This window comes from Geotrypetes seraphini, chromosome 1, assembly GCF_902459505.1.
Source record: "Geotrypetes seraphini chromosome 1, aGeoSer1.1, whole genome shotgun sequence".
Classification (NCBI taxonomy): Eukaryota; Metazoa; Chordata; class Amphibia; order Gymnophiona; family Dermophiidae; genus Geotrypetes; species Geotrypetes seraphini.
Genome location: NC_047084.1, coordinates 97,188,429 through 97,205,624, shown reverse-complemented (window position 1 = coordinate 97,205,624; position 17,196 = coordinate 97,188,429).

Here is a 17,196-nt window from a genome sequence, read left to right as displayed (position 1 = left end):
CAATCTAGATTAGGGTTACCAGATGTCTGGATTTCAATGGACATGTCCTCCTTTTCGAGGACATGTCCGAGGGTCTTGACCCAGCTTTTCAAAACCCAACACTTTGTCCGGGTTTTGAAAAGCTTCCTCGAAATTGCGTCAGGCAGGGGGGCATCTTCACATGTATGGGTGCCCTCCTGCCCGACAAAAACAGGCAGGGGGGGCGGGGCTAGGGTAGGATTGGGGGGCAGGACTGGGGCATAATGGGGCATGGATGAGTGGAACTGGGCAGGTAGGGGGGCAGGTCTAGGGGTCCGGATGTTGCTAAATTAAAATCTGGTTACCCTAATCTAGATCCCATTTTCCCCAATCCAACCCCCAGCTCTCCAATTCCAATTCTTAATTCCCCCCCCCCCCACAGTGCATATCTCCTCCTCCATACATGAGATAACAAAATTATCACCAGGGGTTCCATTTTGAAGGAAAATACCGGCAAAGGCAGGAGCATTAGGGGGAATGTTCCTGCTCAAAGTAAGAACATAAAAACATAAGAATAGCCTTACTGGGTCAGACCAATGGTCTATCAATCCCAGTAGCCTGTTCTCATGGTGGCCAATCCAGGTCCCTAGTACCTGGCCAAAATCCAAGGTGTAGCAATATTCCATGCTATTGATACAGTGCAAGCGGTGGCTTCCTCCGTGTTTTTCTCAATAACAGACTATGGACTTTTCCTCCAGGAACTTGTCCAAACTTTTCTTAAAACCAGCTACGCTATCCACTCTTACCACATCCTCTGGCAACGCGTTCCAAAGCTTAACTATTCTCTGAGTGAAAAAAGGGTGATAACGTTGTGAGATAATTTCTCTCAGCTGAATTGTACATTGGAACATACATACATACATCCGATTTTATATATATACTAGCTGATGCCCCGGCGTTGCACGGGTATTTAATTATAGCAATAACACTGTAAATGGATTCAAATAAAGATACTTTATAGTGGTGAATGAAAGTATTTTTTTACAGCTTAATAAAAAGTACAATATTCAAATTATAAAGTGAAATATTTGACAAAATGAATACAATACAACTAACGCAAAACGTGATTATAAACAACAATTTTAGTTTCACCTCCTGGAGCAAGAACATATAAATTCTTGGGTGAACCCACCCTTGAGCAAGCAACATAGAGTTGTGGGCCGCGAGACCCCCAGAACATATCACCCCAGGTAGTGAGGGATCTGCATACCAAGTTTCGTTCAAATCGGTCAAGCCGTTTTTGATGTACTGTGAGAATGGCAGCTGTTTACATTTTTTCCATTGACATGAATGGGTGAAATCTGATGTTCTGTTTGTAGCTCCGCCCACGTGTGCAGGTGGGCCGCGAGACCCCCAGAACATCACCCCAGGTAGTTGGAATTATTGTGAGAATGGCAGCTTTTTACATTTTTTCCATTGACATGAATGGGTGAAATCTGATGTTCTGTTTGTAGCTCCGCCCACGTGTACAGGTGGGCCGCGAGACCCCCAGAACATATCACCCCAGGTAGTGAAGGATCTGCATACCAAGGTTCGTTCAAATCGGTCAAGCCGTTTTTGAATTACTGTGAGAATGGCAGCTTTTTACATTTTTTCCATTGACATGAATGGGTGAAATCTGATGTTCTGTTTGTAGCTCCGCCCACGTGTGCAGGTGGGTTGCGAGACCCCCAGAACATATCACCCCAGGTAGTGAGGGATCTGCATACCAAGTTTCGTTCAAATCGGTCAAGACGTTTTTGCGTGATCGCGGCACATACACACACACACACATACACACATACATACCTCCGATTTTATATAAAGAGTGCAAAATTGTTATTTCTTTAATAAGACATTAACTATTCTTTTCTGAGGCCCTCCAAGGACCTATCAATCCAAAATGTGGCCCTGCAAAGGGTTTGCGTTTGAGACCACTGCACTAGATGAAACAGTTCAACCTATCCAAGCTAATTCATATCCTGCTTGTTTGTCAAAGAAGATCTTTCTGGTAAGTCAACAAAGAATTGCAACATTGTTTCCTTGCTTTTTATGTAGTAAAATGCATAAGAACATAACATAAACATAGAAACATAGAAATAGACAGCAGATAAGGGCCAAGGCCCATCTAGTCTGCCCACCCCAATGACCCTCCCCTACCTTTCTCTGTGAATAGATCCTACGTGTCTATCCCATTTGGCCTTAAAATCAGGCATGCTGCTGGCCTCAATAACCTGAAGTGGAAGACTTTTCCAGCGATCAACCACCCTTTCAGTGAAAAAGAATTTCCTGGTGTCCCCGTCCTGCCCAGCAGTCCACTCACGCGGCGGCCCTCAGGGAAAATAACTGTTGTATCAGTTATTTAAAATCCATGTATTTTATCCATGTACATCTGAAAATCTTTTTCTACTTTTATGGGGGGGGGGGGGGTCATTATTATTAGTATTACAAAAATATGACATTACATTACATTACATTAGGGATTTCTATTCCGCCATTACCTTGCGGTTCAAGGCGGATTACAAAAGGTTAGTTTAAAAAAAACAGAGTTACAATGATTAGCTAGAGAGGTAAGTTGTAGGTCTTATAAACATTTAGCAGGTTGTTGAGGGTGAGGTGGTTTGTAAAAGAGTTAATAGGTGGTCATAGTGGAATTTCTTTTGTTATTCTTAGTGCAGTAGTGGGTAGATCAAATGTCAGTTTTAGATTTACTAAACGGTCGTGAAGTTATTGCTGCTTCAGGAATTTCTTGAAAAGTGTGGTTTTTATTTCTTTTCTGAACGTCCTATAGTCTGGGGTGGTCATCAAAAGGTTGGAGATCTGGTTGTCCAGCCTTGCGGCTTGGGTGGCTAGGAGGCCGTCGTGTAGTTTTGTTCTTTTTACTTCCTTGATTGGGGGGGGTATGAATGGGGCGTGCGTTTTTCTTTGTCTTGTAGTGGGTGCTTGGATGAGGCGATTGTTCAAGTATGATGGACTGTCTCCGTGTAGGGTTTTGAATAATATGCAGTAGAATTTGAATTGGATTCTTTCTTGGATTGGAAGCCAATGTGAGTTGATGAAGGCTTCAGAGATGTGGTCATGTTTTTTCAATGAGTAGATGAGTCTCAAAGCTGTATTTTGGATTGTTTGGAGTTGTCTAATCGTAGTTGCAGAGCAAGGAAGGAATAGGATGTTGCAGTAGTCCAATATCCCTAGTATTAGGGATTGTACTATAAGTTGGAATTGTGTTCTTTCAAAGAATTTTCGGACTTGTCTCAGATTTCTCATGATTGCGAATGATTTCTGAATTGTTTTATTTATTTGCGGTTGCATAGTGCAGCATCTGTCTATGGTCATGCCAAGTAGTTTTATGGTGGTTTGGATGGGATATTTGATTGCGTTTATGTCTAAGTTGGTTGTGGTTTGGATCTTGTCATTTTCGAGAAGGATGAATTTGGTTTTGTCTTGGTTGAGTTTAAGTTTGTGATTTTTCATCCAGGTTGTGACTGTTTCAAGTGTTTGGTGAAGTTTGTCTGTCATGTTAGGTTTAGATTGATCGTATGGGATGAGGATGGTGATGTCATCAGCATAACTATAGGTGGTTATGCCCATATTGTCCAGATGCGTTCCTAGAGAAGCAGTGTAGAGATTGAAGAGGGTGGGGGATAGTGGAGATCCTTGTGGTACGCCGCAGGGGTTTGACCAGGATTCTGACTTTTCTTTGTTTGATTTTACGCTGTAGGTTCTGAGTTTTAGGAATCCTTCAAACCAAGAGTATACTTTATCTGAGATGCCTATTGCGTCTAAGATCTGTAGAAGGATGTTGTGATCCACTAAGTCGAATGCCGCAGTTAAGTCCAGTTGTATGAGAAGCATTTTTTTCCCTGTACTAAGGTGTTGTCTGACGGTATCCATAAGGGAGCCTAGTAGTGTCTCTGTACTGAAGTTTGTTCTGAAGCCTGATTGCATGGGGTGGAGTAGGTTGTGGTCATCTATGTAGTTGGTGAGGAGTTTGGCTACTAGGCCTTCTATAATTTTGACATATAGCGGAATTGAGGCTATAGGTCTAAAGTTAGATGGGTGGTTTTGTGGTGCTTTTGGGTCTTTTTGGATTGGGGTGATGACGATTTCGCTGAGGTCAGCAGGGAATGTGCCTTCTGTGAGCGTGAATTGAATCCATTGAAGAATTGTGGTGCGGAATTTTACACTAGAGGTGGTAAGGAGATATGGGGGGCAATGGTTGAGGTCACAGGAGGCATGGCTGTATTTTTTGTAGAATTTGTTGAATTCTGACCATTGTATGTTGGGGAATTGAGTCCAAATTCTGTCTGCTGCAGTTGCCTCTTTTCCTGGAGGGTGGATTGTGATTGGGTTTTGATGGGATGGGTTGAGGATGAGAGTGGCTCTGGTGTTGGTAATTTTGTTCTTGAAGTGTTCTGCTAAGAGGGTGGGTGATGGTGGAGGAGTATTCGTGGTGGTTGTGTATGGTTTGGTATCTGTTAATTCTTTCAGGATTTGGAATATTTTTTTGGAGTCTTGGGTTTCCGTGCCTATGAGGTTAGTATAGTAGCTTTTCCTCTTATCCCTTAGTTGATTTTTGTATTGTTTGTTGATTTTTTTCCATTCGGTTTTTATTTGATCTTGGTTCTTTTTTCTCCATTTTCTTTCTAATCTTCTACACTGTCTTTTGAGTTGGAGTAATTCATTATCAAACCATTGGTCTGATTTCCTGCTGGTTCTGGTTTTGGTTTGTAGGGGGGCCAGATCATCAAGGATGTTGGTGGACACATTTTTCCAGTGGGAGATGAAGTTTTTTGGGTCGTAGTCTTGTATAGTTTCGTCTACATTTGACCAAAAAATGGTTGGGTCGATATGTTTGCGTGTGGTATATGTGGTTTTTTTTTGATTGGGGTGTGTGTTTGGTCATGGTCCAGTTGATGTTGAAGTTGTATGTGTAGTGGTCTGACCATAGGGATGGGGACCATGTTCCGTTAGGAGTTTGGATTGCTGGATTGGATGGTTGGTGAGTCATGAATGCAGCAATGTCCAGTTGATGACCTTTTTCATGGGTGGTTTGTGGGTTTAGGATCTGGAAGGATAAGGCTTTGAGGAAGGATAGACAGTTATTTGCTGGTGTGGAGGTTGTGTCTTTATTCTTCTATACCGCCACAATCGTGCGACTTCTAGGCGGTTTACAACTGAAGAGAGCTGGGCAATCAGCGAGTTACAATATGCAGATAATTAATGAAAATACAGAATCATGGAAAAGCAGCAGTTACAATATACAGTTTGTTTAGAAATTCAGAGGGGTCCTTTTAGATAAAGTGGCAAAATACATAGTACAGTTTTTTTTTCAGGGGGGACATATTAGGAAAAAGAAAAGGAAATAGTGATTGAGGTAGTTGAAGTTGAACTAAAACCCCGGCTTTCATTTACAAATTATTAATCCCTTGCACATCCAATAGAACATTAAGATCTACCGAACAGCATTTGTTAACGATCCCTTCCCTTAAAATCATAAATACTCGACGACAGTTTATTTTTTCAGTTACAGCTCCCCAAACCTGGAATTCTCTCCCTGGTCACTTAAGAGAAGAAATTAACATAGAAAAATTTAAATGTAAACTGAAGACTTTTTCTCTTTAATGACGCCTTCACAAATTAATCATAAAAATGTCCTTTTAATCATTACTTGTTCTATTTAAATTAATCCTTCGTTTTAGAACTAATTTTACTTTCTTTCTACATTTTTATCTTTAACAATATTATTATTATGACCCTTCCCTTATGTGTTCTCCCTACATGTTTCTTTAACCTTTATTTACATTGTAATTTCTTACCCATCCTTTCCTTCTGTTTCCAGTCTTGTAAAATTTTGTCAATAGTCTGTTTTAGTCTTATTTATTGTATTATCCCTTTTACATTGTAATTTTATCGAAATGTACATCGCTTAGAATTTAGATTAAGCGATTAATCAAATCCTCATGAAACTTGAAACTTGAAGTTTAGGTGATATATTTGTCGAATAAGGCAGTTTTTATGGTTTTTCTAAAGGCGACGTAGGTCAGTCTAGCTCCATTTATGTCGTTGTCCAGCCAATGTTGTTGTTTGTTTGCTTGGTCCATAAAAGTTCTATCCAGGAAGGTTTTGTATTTACAGCCGGTAATGCTTGGATATGCAAATAGATTGCAATTTCTGGTTTGCCTCGTGGGTGATAATAAGTATGTGGGGGCAAGTCCCCATACTAGTTTGAAGCATATGCAAGCGAACTTGAATATTATTCGTGCTTCGACTGGCAGCCAGTGCAGTAGTCTGTAGCAGGGGCTGACATGGTCACTTTTTTTAAAATCCAAATATCAGGCGGCTGCTGTGTTCTGAACTAATCTAAGTTTACTCACTGTTTTTTTGGGTATACCCAGATAAATGATGTTGCAGTAATCCGGTGTAGAAAGCACTAGCGATTGCACTAGTAGTCTAAATGATAATGGGTCGAAGTATTTTTTGATGGTCTTTAATTTCCATAATGTCAGGAAACACTTTTTTACCACTAAATTCGTTTTCAACCATTGTCAAATGGACTAATTTTATAATAGACTGCCTAGGGAAGAGTGGTGTAGCGAGGGAAGTTAGTTCCGGGGGGGGGGGGGGGTGAGAAGGAGTTGGCACCCTGCAACGCTATGCCGTGTGCCCCTCCCCACTCTTAAGAACATAAGAATTGCCATACTGGGACAGAACGAAGGTCCATCAAGCCCAGTATCCTGTTTCCAACAGTGGATAACCCAGATTCCAAGTTCCTGGCAGAAACCCAAAGAGTAGCAACATTCCAGAGCTTAGATTGTGATGTCATAATGCCTCATTCCACCAATGCCCAAGAGCCAGCCTCATCAGTGATGTCACAATGCCTTGATTATTCTGTACTTGACTCACATAAGAACATAAGAATTGCCATACTGGGACAGAACGAAGGTCCATCAAGCCCAGTATCCTGTTTCCAATAGTGGCCAACCCAGGTTCCAAGTTCCTGGCAGAAACCCAAAGAGTAGCAACATTCCAGAGCTGAGATTGTGATGTCATAATGCCTCATTCCACCAATGCCCAAGAGCCAGCCTCATCAGTGATGTCACAACGCCTTGATTATTCTGTACTTGACTCACATAAGAACATAAGAATTGCCATACTGGGACAGAACGAAGGTCCATCAAGCCCAGTATCCTGTTTCCAATAGTGGCCAACCCAGGTTCCAAGTTCCTGGCAGAAACCCAAAGAGTAGCAACATTCCAGAGCTGAGATTGTGATGTCATAATGCCTCATTCCACCAATGCCCAAGAGCCAGCCTCATCAGTGATGTCACAATGCCTTGATTATTCTGTACTTGACTCACATAAGAACATAAGAATTGCCATACTGGGACAGAACGAAGGTCCATCAAGCCCAGTATCCTGTTTCCAAAAGTGGCCAACTTAGATCCCAAGTAGCAAAACAGATTCTATGCTGCTTATCCTAAGCCATCTCAATAACGACCTATGGACTTCTCTTTTAGGAAATTATTCATTTATGCAGAAAGAATTAAAAATGAAATCATGTGTAGCATATTTAAGAAGACCTGAAAGGCCACGTCAGGATTTCAGGCAATTTAAAAAATGCAGGACTTCAATGACTGCTGGGGTCAAATAGACCCCATGATACCACACGAGGGATAAGGCAGCACATACAAAATTTGGAAGTACATAAGAAACGCCTTCACCGGATCAGACCGAGGTCCATCTAGTTCGGTGCTCCACACACGCGGCGGCCCATTTAGGTACTCCTTTATGGAGACCCGACTTTACCATATCCCTCAATATGATATGCCAGAAGGTGTGCATCCAGCCTGCGCTTGAATCCCAGTACAGTAGTCTCTGCCACAACCTCTTCCGGGAGCGCATTCCAGGCACCCACCACTCGCTGTGTGAAACAGAACTTCCTGACATTTGTCCTGAACCTGCTGCCACTCAGTTTCAGGCTATGACCTTTTGTCCGTGTCACATCTGAAAATGTTAGCAATGCTGCTTCTTGGTCTATTTTATCAAATCCTTTTAATATTTTAAAAGTCTCTATCAAATCCCCTCTCAGTCTTCTCTTCTCGAGGGTAAACAATCCCAGCTTCCTGAGTCGTTCTTTGTAGCTCAAATGCTCCATCCCTTTGACAAGTTTTGTGGCTCGCCTCTGCACTTTCTCCAGCAGAGTTATATCCTTCTTAAGGTATGGAGACCAGTGTTGGACACAGTATTCCAAGTGCGGTCTGACCATTGTTCTATAAAGTGGCATTATGACATCCTCAGATCTACTCGTGATCCCCTTCTTAATTATGCCTAATATCCTGCTTGCTTTCTTTGCCGCCGCCGCACATTGTACCGATGGCTTTAGGGTACTGTCAATCAGTACCCCCAAATCCCTTTCATGTTCGGATTTTGCTAATGTCACCCCCAACATCTTATACTCGTGTTCTTTGTTTTTCTTTCCTAGATGCATCACCTTGCATTTGTTTATGTTAAAGTTCATCTGCCACTTTGTCGCCCACGTTTCCAGCTGGTTCAGATCTTTCTGGAGGTCCTCGCAGTCTCTTTGAGAGCTAACCGCCCGACATAGCTTTGTATCATCCGCAAACTTTATTATATTACATGTTGTTTCCTCTTCTAGGTTGTTTATAAAAATATTGAACAAGATAGGCCCAAGAACCGAGCCCTGGGGCATGCCGCTAGTCACTTTCTCCCAGTCTGAGAATTTCCCATTTATGCTAACCCTCTGCCTTCTGTTTTCCAGCCATTTGCCGATCCATCTGTGCACTTCTCCTCCTATTCCATGGCTTAGTAGTTTCTTCATAAGCCTTGCATGTGGGACCTTGTCAAACGCTTTCTGGAAGTCCAAGTAAATTATATCCACTGGAACTCCACTGTCCATTTGTTTGTTCACTTTCTCAAAGAATTGTAGTAAATTTGTCAAACATGACTTCCCTTTTCTGAAGCCGTGTTGACTAGCCCTTATTAGATTGTGATCCTCCAAGTGTTGTACAATGTTATCTTTTATCAGTGTTTCGATTATCTTCCCTGGAACCGATGTTAGGCTCACAGGTCGGTAGTTTCCTGGATCACCTCTTGATCCTTTTTTGAAAATTGGGATGACATTTGCTTTCCTCCAGTCTTCTGGTATTTGCCCAGTTCTAATCGACATGTTAGCTACGGATTGTAATAATTCGCCAATTTCCACCTTAAGTTCCTTTAATACTCTTGGGTGAATTCCATCCGGTCCAGGGGATTTGTCGCTTTTTAGTTTGTCAATCTGATAGTATATCATGTCCAACGTCACATTTACTGTTGTGAGGCTTTCCTCTATGCCCCCAGTGAATATCTTCCCTGTGGTTGGCACTGTTGAAATGTCCTCATTTGTGAAGACTGAGGCAAAGAATGAATTTAACTTATCGGCAACCTGTTTAGAAACATAAACATAGAAACATAGAAATCGACGGCAGATAAGGGCCAAGGCCCATCCAGTCTGCCCACCCTAATGACCCTCCCCTGCCTTTACTTTGCGAATAGAACCCACGTGTCGATCCCATTTGGCCTTAAAATCAGGCACGCTGTTGGCCTCAATCACCTGAAGTGGAAGACCATTCCAGCGATCCACCACCCTTTCGGTGAAAAAGAATTTCCTGGTGTCACCGTGCAGTTTCCCGCCTCTGATTTTCCACGGGTGTCCTCTTGTTGCCATGGGACCCCTGAAAAAGAAGATATCTTCTTCTACCTCGATGTGGCCCGTGAGATACTTGAACGTCTCGATCATGTCTCCCCTCTCCCTGCGCTCCTTGAGCGAGTATAGCTGTAATTTATCTAACCGTTCTTCGTACGGGAGATCCTTCAGTCCCGAGACCATCCGGGTGGCCATTCTCTGGACCGATTCCAGCCTCAGCACATCCTTACGGTAATGTGGCCTCCAGAATTGCACACAGTATTCCAGGTGCGGTCTCACCATGGATCTATACAAAGGCATAATGACTTCAGGCTTACGGCTGACGAAACCCCTGCGTATGCAACCTATGATTTGTCTTGCCTTGGAAGAAGCTTGCTCCATTTGATTGGCAGCCTTCATGTCCTCACTGACGATCACCCCTAAGTCTCGTTCTGCAACTGTTCTTGTTAGGATCTCGCCATTAAGGGTATAAGTCCTGCATGGATTCTGGGTACCCAGGTGCATAACTTTGCATTTTTTGGCATTGTTTGTCCTCTTTAATTGACCCTTTCTTTCCCTGGTCGTCGAGAGGCCCCACTGCCTCTCTTGCTGGTTTCTTTCCTTTTATATATCTAAAAAAAGGCTTGAAGTTTTTGGCTTCTTGTGCTATCTTTTCCTTATAGACTTTTTTGGCGTCTCTTACCACTTTGTGACACTTTTTTTGGTCGATTTTGTGACAGTTCCAGGCTTCCGTCGTTTTTTCTTGTTTCCATTTTTTAAACTAAACTAAACTAAACTAAGCCTTAAGTTTATATACCGCATCATCTCCACGGAAGCGGAGCTCGACACGGTTTACAAAGCTTAAAAATACAAGAAGAGAGGAGAGAGAGAGTTTACAAGAGCATATGAAAAAGGGGGGAAGTAAGCAGGAGATGTTATATATTAGAGAAAAGCCAGGTTTTCAGTTGTTTTCGGAACAGTTGGAGGGAGCCCAGGCTCCGCAGCGGGATAGTGAGATCGTTCCAAAGGCCCGTGATTTTGGAGAGGAGGGATCTTCCCAGTTTGCTTGTGTGGGGTTTGCCGAGTTCCTTTTCTCCCTCACTGCATCTTTCACCTGTTTGGAGAACCACGCTGGTTCTCCTTTGTTCTTATTTCGCCTTCCCTTGGATATCTTCGGTATGTGAAGATTCTGTGCTTCTGTGATGGTGTTTTTCAGTAGAGACCATGCTTGATCAACTGTTTGGATGCCCGCTTTGCCCTTCTTGAGCCGTTTTCTAACCATCGTTCTCATGCTGTCGTAATTTCCTCTTTTGAAGTTAAAGGTCGTGGTTCCAGCCTTAATTGGTTTCCCCCCTTCCGATGCCAATGGTAAAATTGATCATATTGTGATCGCTTGTCCCTAGCGGGGCCCTAACGTCTACATCTGCTGCCCTACCAGCAATGCTATTTATGACCAAGTCCAGGATTGCATTTCCTCTTGTCGGTTCTCCTACCATTTGTTCAAGGAAGCAATCTCCTAACGTTTCAAGGAATTCTACCTCCCTGCCGCAGTTTGACGTTGCCAATTTCCAGTTGATCCCCGGAAAGTTGAAGTCTCCCATGATCGTCGTATTTCCCGATTTACATCTATGATTTATTTTCTCCATCATTTCTTGGTCTGTTTCCTCAGTCTGTCCCGGGGGGTCGATAATAAAGTCCAATTTGTATGTCTGCTTCCTTTTGTCCAGGAATCTTTATCCAGAGTGACTAGTTTACCATTCGCTTCTGTCTCTCCTTCTCTAACAGATCTCTATTTCTAAATCTAAACCATATCAGTCTTTGACTTTCTATACTCCCAAATAAGGATCTTCTGTTTTTATTCCATCTTTTTCTTGAATTCTTTTACACTTTTGGACTATGCTACTTTTACTGGGAGATTGTTCTGTCATCCTTTTTATGAACAAACAGTTCCTTATATTACACCTGAGTCACTCATTTTTAGTTTCATACTATGATCCATATGTCATGAGCCCTTTGCAATCATCCCATGACCTGGTACCATAGGCAGACGAATGCTTCACCCTAGCCCCAGCAGGATCCTACGATACAATCTCTCCAGGTCCCGATTCCCTCACCTACCTTCCCCGTTTGTTGTAATTTAAAATCTTTTAGTAACTGCCGCACAATGTCAATGAGCAGGACTGCCCTGGAAGTCTTCACTCTGGAGTGACTTTCTGTTCACTGACGCTCTGCGGTGGCTGCCAGAAGATTTAAAATTACAGCAGCCGGGAAGAGGTAGGTGGGGGAGTAGAGACACAATTGACCCTTCTGACCGCCAATTTTTGGGGAGGTCTAAAGGCATCTAAACAGTGTGATAAGGCGGTGGCTGTTGCCAGAAGGATATTAGGCTGTTTAGAAAGAGGAGTAACCAGCAAAAAAAGGGAGGTGTTGATGCCCCTGTAAAGGTCGTTGGTGAGGCCACACTTGGAATATTGTGCTCAGTTTTGGAGGCCATATCTGGCGATGGATATAAAAAGACTTGAAGCAATCCAGAGGAAGGTGATGAAAATGGTAAGAGGTTTGAACCAAAAGAAGTATGAGAAGAGACTGGAAGACCTAAATATGTATACTCTGAAGGAAAGGAGGGACAGGGGAGATATGATACAGATGTTTACCGTATTTTCACTCATATACCGCGCACCCGTGTAAAACGCGCACACGGGTATAGCGCGTGGGAAACTGTAATTTATGTAAATAAATTTTTATATACCGCGCACACCCGTATACCACACATGCCGCCCCGACTCTCCCGTCACCGCCCAACTCTCCTTTTGCCCGCCCCGACTCTCCTCTGGCCACCCCGACTCTCCTTTCACCCGCCCCAACTCTCCTTTCGCCTGCCCCGACTCTCCTCTGGCCACCCCAACTCTCCTTTCACCCGCCCCGACTCTCCTCTCCCCCTTGAAGTCCTGTCCCCACCCTGAAAGCCTGATGCCCCCCCCCCCGACGTCCGATTCACCCCCCCCCCCCGCAGGACCGCTCGCACCCCCACCCCGAAGGATCGATCGCACTTGCACTCACACCCGCACCCGCACCCCCACCCGAAGGACCGCTCGCACCCCCACAGCCTCCCCAACCCCCCCATCATGGAGAAGCTCCTACCGTTGTCCTGCTGCTTCCTCTGCCGGTGGTCCCGGCCCTTCTGTGAGCCCTGCGTCTGCGCTGCTTCCGCTTCCGGCGGTCCCGCCCTTTCTCTGAGGAAGCAGCAGGACAACGGTAGGAGCGAGCGGTCCTTCGGGGTGGGGGTGCGGGTGCGAGCTGACCTTCGGGGTGGGGGTGCGAGCGGTCCTGCGGGGTGAATCGGACGTCGGGGGGGGGGAACTATGTAAAATAAAAGTTGTAAAACGCGCTCACCCGTATAACGCGCATGGTTATGCACGGTTTGTAAAATCGTGTATAACGCGTGCGTTATATGCATGAAAATACGGTAAATACTTGAAAGGCATTAATATAGAACCAAATCTTTTCCGGAGAAGAAAAAATGGTATAACTAGACGGTATAATTTGAGGTTACAGGGAGGAAGACTTAGGAGCAATGTTAGGAAATTCTTCTTCATGGAGAGGGTGGTAGATGCCTGGAATGCCCTCCCAAGGGAAGTGGTGGAGAGGAAAACGGTGATGGAATTCAAAAAAGCATGTGGTAAAAATAGAGGATCTCTAATTAGCAGCTGATATAAATTAAAGAACTAAGGCGGTATTGGACAGACCTGCACGGTCTGTGTCCTATATATGGTAATTCGGTGTAGGATGGGCTGGGAAGTGCATCAATGGGAACTCCACTAATTTAGAACATGAGATTGTTACTGGCCAGACTTTACGGTAGATACCCTGCAAACAACGGGATGGTTGGATAGGCCGGAGTGAGCTTGGATGGCAAGTTCAGCATTTGGAACCTAGGACAACACCAGACTTTACAGTCTACGGCCCAGAAATATCAAAGAAGAGACAAGTTATGCATTTTTTTTTAATGAGTATCACTCATGGGCAGCCTGGATGGACCGTTCATGTCTTTATCTGCCGTCATTTACTATGTTACTATGAAGGTGATGAAAAGTATTTTGGGGGAAAAAAACCAGTTACATAAGCAGCCTCATTTCGTGCTATACAGCCCCTACTGGGATAACCACTGGTTGTAAATACCTCAAACCCTAATACCACCAGATCCTCCCACAAATTAAAACTATCCTTCCCCTCGCTAAAAGGCATTTCCCACACAGGAAAGCTAGGGACCTCCCTCCACTTCAAAATCACTGAGCTCTGGAACAACCTTACCTCCCCTCTTTAAAACTTGAGCTCTCTCCAAGTTTTCCGCAAACATCTGAAAACATGGCTTTTCTCAAAAAATGTAAGTCTCTCTCCAACTTAGGAATCAAGGAAACTCTTATATCTTGGCATCCCAAGTCCTCTAAATTTTCTTCACACTTCTACCTCTAACCCTCTGTTGTAGTTCCTTCCTATTTCTCCTACTGTAAACCGCATCGAGCTCTACGAACGTGGAGATGATGCGGTATACAAACCTAAGGATTAGATTAGATTAGGTCCTTTCTGGATAGAACATTCATGTTTCAAGCAAGTAAACAGCAATCTTGGTATGGCAATTACATCAATAGAGCCAGGTTGACCTATGGCGCATTTCAGAAAGAAATTAAGACTGCATTGTTTGACAGATTTCTTTCCTAAACCGAAGTCATATTAAATTTAATAATTCTATACTGACTATCTTTGTTGTACTTTTCCTATTTGTATTTTGTAAATCGCTGATTGTCCAGTTCTCTTCAGTGTAAACCACGCTTGAAGAACGTAGAGAGAGAGGAGACATGATAGAGACGTTTAAATATATCACCGGCCGTATTGAGGTGGAGGATGATATCTTCTTTTTTAGAGGCCCCTCTGCCACAAGAGGCCATCCGCTGAAAATCAGGGGTGGGAAATTTCATGGCGACACCAGGAAGTTCTTCTTCACCGAAAGGGTGGTCGATCGTTGGAATGAACTTCCACCTCAGGTGATTCAGGCCAGCAGCGTGAAGGATTTTAAAAGGAAATGGGATACACATGTGGGATCTCTAGGGGGGTAAATTCAAGGGGGTAGGGTTGTTGGAGTGGGCAGACTTGATGGGCTGTGGCCCTTTTCTGCCGTCATCTTCTATGTTTCTATGTTTAACCACCTAGAAGTTGTATGATTGTGGCGGTATAGAAGAATAAAGTTATGTTATGATGACAGAAACCAGTTCTTTTATTCAACGGCAATAGTCATCAGAATATTTAAAGAGAACATACAGTTCAAATTTCAGTGCATTATGCTGTGGTCGTCTCCAACACTGCAACACTTTTTAAGACTTTTAGTTTTCAATATTGAACTCTTTAAAGCACAAAGTTCAGACATTGCATCAAAAAATCAAAGAAAGGAAGAACATAAAGAACATCTCGTTAAACCTGCAGTGCCACAAATTTATAGTCTCTGGTATTCTGCTTTACCTGCTCAGCATGTAAAATCAGGAGTGTGCCACTTGTAGAGAAGTAAATTAATCTAGTGTGAATATGGAGATGACCATTTTTTTTTTTGGTTCAGAAGGAAAGAAGCAATCACCCATTAATCAGACAGATTTATTGCAGAGCTTAATATTCCCATCTCAGAGCATTTCTTTGGAACCCAAAGACATCTAGAGTTTCAGAGTCATTTGCCAGCAGAAAACCAAATGAAACTATTGCTAAGAATCTTTTACAAAAGCGTAGTGCGGCCTTGGCAGTAACAGGGTAGGATTAATCAATAGGGCCAAGTAGGCACATACCTAGGGCCTGAAATGGTCATGGGGGCCCGATGAAGGAAGGCATCAACATTGTTTTTTCCAAACGGCGGTGGGCCCCTCCAGCATCGATCGGCAACGCAGCCCCCCCCCCCCCATCGACGGAAAGTAAGACAAGAAAGCAATGCGGGTAAGAAAGGCAATGGGAACTGTAATTGTGCAAGTGGTGCTGCTTGCCCATAGCTTCCCTCTGACGCAGCTTCCTGTTTCCGCCTGGGCGCATGGTGGGGTGGGGTGTGGCAGGGGGGCCCAGTGTACTTGTGTGCCTAGGGGCCCTCGATGAATTAATCCTGCCCTGGTAACGGCTCCTGCGCTCAAAGGAATTCTATGAGCGTTGGAGCTGTTAACTTCTGTGGCCGGTGCTATAATTTACGCTATGCTCTGGTAAAGGGAGGGGGTAAGCAGGAAAACTAGATCTTAAGATAGTTTATCCTTGTCTTTCAATTTTGGGATCGGAGGGGCAGAAATTTTCTATGTGTGCAAATAAGGATGAAGCAAAAAAGACTGGAATTGCAAAAAAAAAAAATAAAAAAAAAATAAAAAAGAGTACATAAGAACATAAGAATAGCCTTACTGGGTCAGACCAATGGTCCATAAAGCCCAGTAGCCCGCTCTCACGGTGGCCAATCCAGATTACTAGTACCTGGCTAAAATCCAAGGAGTAGCAACATTCCATTCAGAATCCTAAAGAAGAGCAAGATTCTGGAAGCCCAAAGAGTAACAAAAGATTCCGGAACCCCAAAGAGTAGCAACATTCCATTCAGAATCCTAAAGAATGGCAAGATTCTGGAAGCCCAAAGAGTAACAAAAGATTCCGGAACCCCAAAGAGTAGCAACATTCCATGCAGAATCTCAAAGAATAGCAAGATTCTAGAATCCCAGAGAGTAGCAACATTCCATGCTTCCGATCCAGGGCAAGCAGGTACAGATAGGTAGGTGCAACCAGTAGTCTGAAGGAACATCTTATTTTCTTCTGATCTGATACCCATCACCTCTCTAGACCTAATAGCTTTAGGTTTATGAAAATATATCATGCATCTTGAAAGTCTTTAGTTTTCAAAACTCTTTCTAAATAATATTCTGAGTTATCAGAATTTGTTCAGATTTATGCAAAGAAACAAATGCACCATCTGGTAAAGTTTGACAGCGGAGAGATCATTACTACTCAAGGGAATTCAATTAAGGAAGTGAGATAAGCAATGATTAGGGTCACAGTAAGGAAGTGCATGTTTGTTTTTCTTGGAAGTTTTATCTACCACACGCGAAACGTTTTAGCATGCACTACAACTAGCACACGGTAAATATGTTAAATATGTGTTATTTAATTTTAATGCACAGCAAAACAAAAGAGCATGGACTAACAAAAGCAGGATATAGTATTTTCTTTTATTTTACATTCAGATAAAATTGAAAGAAAATGAAAAGAAAATATCCTAGGTACAATGCCTTAGAAAATTAGAATACTTCCATCTATGATTTTTCTTAATGTAATTCTGGCTTTGGGCCTCATTTTCAAAAGAGAAAAACATTTTAAAAATAGCATAACGTGGTATTTAGACATTTCTCCTCCCTCTTTTACAAAGCTACATTAGGCTTTTTTTTAAAAAATTGCCGGCCGCGACAATATTAGCTCATGGAATTTCTATGAGCATCCGAGCTAATACTGCCATGG